The sequence below is a fragment of the Mus musculus genome, chromosome 8, assembly GCF_000001635.26.
Source record: "Mus musculus strain C57BL/6J chromosome 8, GRCm38.p6 C57BL/6J".
NCBI lineage: Eukaryota > Metazoa > Chordata > Mammalia > Rodentia > Muridae > Mus > Mus musculus.
Genome location: NC_000074.6, coordinates 43,699,794 through 43,703,444, shown reverse-complemented (window position 1 = coordinate 43,703,444; position 3,651 = coordinate 43,699,794). Strand labels below are relative to the sequence as shown.

General features: G+C 38.0%; 1 protein-coding gene across 1 annotated transcript in view; it reads left to right on the top strand.

Annotated features, from left to right (window-relative positions):
- The first annotated feature begins 20 nt into the window (after window positions 1–20).
- Window positions 21–3,651, top strand: part of Adam34l (a disintegrin and metallopeptidase domain 34 like) — a 78,536-nt gene continuing 74,905 nt past the window's right edge. Inside the window, exon 1 of the mRNA NM_001025240.2 lies at window positions 21–174. The gene's annotated coding sequence lies outside the window, so the exon portion shown is untranslated. The remainder of the gene's footprint in view (window positions 175–3,651) is intronic.

Here is a 3,651-nt window from a genome sequence, read left to right as displayed (position 1 = left end):
GTTGCTAGGCACATGAATCTAGAACTTAGTCAATGAGAGACAAAGAAAAGAAAGAGTTTATACTCTCTTATGAATCCCCAAACAAAAGATAAAACACTTTGTTACTAAGGTGGGCTTTACTAAGGTGAGCAAGGGCATCACTAGAAGGGACCACGGGCATCACTGCACCAGATGGTAAGTCTCTTAGAGAATCCTGTTTAGAGGACAGAAACACAAAACACACCACTTACTTCCTTGCCAAGTGTTCAGATCTGAGGATGGTTATTCCTTTCCTTATTTCTACAATCATCTATTTTATTGTTATGACTTTAGAACTTTTAGTGTGATAAATACACCCTAAATAGATGGATAGAGAGCTTGGGTGGTCCATGGCTAGCCATTGAAAAATGTGCTGAAGTTGTTGTGAGAAAAGAGGGTAAGGTAAAAACGACATCTAAGAGCCAACTGAAAGTCTCTGTTGTTATTACCAAATCTTGGGTGAAAATATTGTCTTTTCTCCATAGTCCTAGATATGATAGAATTATTGCTAACTGTAATTAAATTAATACAAGACTAGGCCTGCTCAATTATTCATTAAGATGTTTTTCTTAACTTTCTGTTTATTACTGCAGTTTTAGTCATTAATTCTGACATGCACTTCTTGGTGCAATCTCAATATTACTGTATTGGAAATAATTCTTTTCCACAAGCCACCAATCTACATGCTATAATAACTATGGAAGATAAATCAGAACACTCATGGATAGTGAATCAGCATGTCAGGATTTTGATCAGAATTTCATTATAGTGTTCTTAAATGTTTCTATTGCTATTTTTCTTTTGTATATTTTTGGCATTGTATTTGGTAATGCATTTTTTTTTCTAACTTGATTTCTTTTCAAATAAGCAAATGCTAAGTTGAGGATACAGGACCACGAGGATAATTCAGTTGTTAAAGTGAATGCTTCTCGGGCTTGGAAACATGAGAATGATCCTCAGTGTCGATGTAAAACACCAGGGTTGGGGGTCTTCACTTGCACTACCAGCAATGGGGAGGCAGAGACAAGCACATTGCTAAAACTTGTTGGACAGCCATCTTCCCCTCTTTAGTGGTTAGTACGTAAGAGATCAACTTTGTGTCCAAAACTAAGATGCTGGTGTTGTTTTAGGAAAGATACACAAGACTAATGGTTGTCCTCTACATAGACACATACATACACACACACTCATACACTCATACCAATGAAAACACAAAGTAAATGGATAAGATATTAAGATTTAAAATATAGATAGGTAAACAAAATATTTGGTTACTGAGGACCCATTCCATGCATATGTTAACAGGCACAGAGCTTGAAATTCACATCTAGGGTATATGCTTTCCTGTATTACTAACAATAACAAAGATAAAACATGGAAAATATAAGAAAAATGTTCACACTGAGAGGAGTTTCTAACTAGCCATGGCAAGGCAAAAATGAAAAAAAAACCATAAATTTACTCATTAGACAGGAAAGTATTTAGTGTTTTTGATGATAAATTCATGTTGAAATACAAAAGCAAAAGTAATGTTATCAGCTGGCGAATTTTTTTCATTGCAATTGAGGAAAAGTTGAAAATTAAAGCATTCGGGAACAATGTGGGAAAGAAGGCAAGTTATTAAAAGCTGGGAGTATATTTGAAATATATTTGCACAGGAAAAGGTATACCTTACTACAATTAAACAGAAAATCTGTGAACATTGCTGGTACACTTTGAAACTGTCACTAACTGATTTTTAGCCCAATACGTCCTGTTTTATCTTCTAGCCTAACTTTATCAGGAGTTGCCTATAGCCATGTTTGCCCTTGACTTCACTTTCTTTTAGTCCTGCTGCTCTGACTTCTCGACTCTACTAGAAGACACATCAGTAAAGGCCAATGTTTCATTCAATGAGACAAAGTAAGGACGAGGAGAGCGATGCTTTCTGGAGTCTGTGGGTGAGACCATGATGCATAAAACGGTAATGCTTCTTCATCTCTCCTGTTGATATTGCTCTTCCCCTCTGCATGGTCGCCAACTGGACATGCTGACTAAAGTAGCCCTCCAGAAGCAGTGATACCCTTAAGGGTCACTGGTACTAAAAAACATACTTCCCCAGGCTGGCTGTCCTATATCCTGCAATTTGGAGGAAAAAGACATATTATCACCATGAAACCCAAGAAAAACTTGATGTCCAGAAACTTCATACTATTAACTTACACTCAGCAAGGTGATCTCCTTGAAGAACAGCCTTTTGTGCAGAATGACTGCTACTACCATGGCTGTGTGGCTGAAGACCCAGAATCCTCAGTCATTGTTAACACATGTTTGGGGTGGGGGGGGTTGCAAGGCACACTTGAGGTAAATGGCACAACTTATGAAATCTTGCCCAAGAGCTCAACTTCAACAGTTGAACATCTGGCTTACAAAATGGACAGTGGGGTGTCAGAATCATTTCACATGAGATGCGGCTTAACAGAAGAGGAAATAGCACGACAGACAAATGAAGCTTCAAAAAGGCAATGACTCCACACTTTTACAAAACCCATATAAGAATTGGTGGATCCACTGTAGGTCGATTGACTATTTTGTGGTAAAAGACCACAAACACTCTGTTCATAGAAATAGCAATGCCACAGCTTGTACCCAAGATATGTTGCAAATAGTCAATGGAATAAATGGTAATTATCTTCAAATAGATACTGAAGTGGTTTTAACTACTCTTGAAGTGTGGAATGAAAATAACCATGCCAATGTAGAACAAAATATACACAATGTCCTAAATGATTTCTGCAGTTGGAAGCAAAATAGCATAGGCAATCGCATTAGACATGATACCATACACCTCTTTGTCAGACAGAGATATGATATGTATTTAGCATTAGCTTTTGTAGGTAGAGTTTGTACAGAAAATAATTGTGAAGTTAATAGTTTCATCTCTGATTCAATGTCAGACATGGCATTCATGAGATGGGTCATAACCTGGGCATGCTGCATGATGTAAGTGCATGTACATGTGGGTTACGTAGCTGCATAATGGCCCCATATAAATCAAATTTTCCAAAATTCAGCAACTGTAGTTATGAAGAAATGTTTTCAGTTGTTACCAAAAGAAATTGTTTGTATGATATTCCAGATATACTAAGAACAACAAACCTGATGCCGACCGTGTGTGGGGATAACTTGGTTGAAGAAGGAGAGCAGTGTGATTGTGGGAACTCTGAATCCTGTTTACAAGATCCATGCTATAGCAGCGACTGTGTTCTCAAACCTGGTGCTCAATGTGCTTTTGGACTTTGTTGCCAAGATTGCCAGTTCCTTCAAACAGGCACTGTGTGTAGACAAGAGAAAAATGAGTGTGACCTTCCAGAGTGGTGCAATGGAACTTCAGCTGAGTGTCCAGAAGATGTGTACATAGTGAATGGAAGCCCTTGCTCAGGTGGAGGTTATTGCTATAAAATGACATGTCATGAACGTGAGACACAGTGTAAGAGGATATTTGGCAAGGAAGCCAGGAGTGCAAATAAAGTTTGCTATATGGAAATGAACAAACTGGGTGACCATTTCGGTAAGTGTGGTAAAAGTAGCTCTAACTACATAGGATGTGACATGGCTGATGTACTCTGTGGAAAAATTCAGTGTGATAATGTG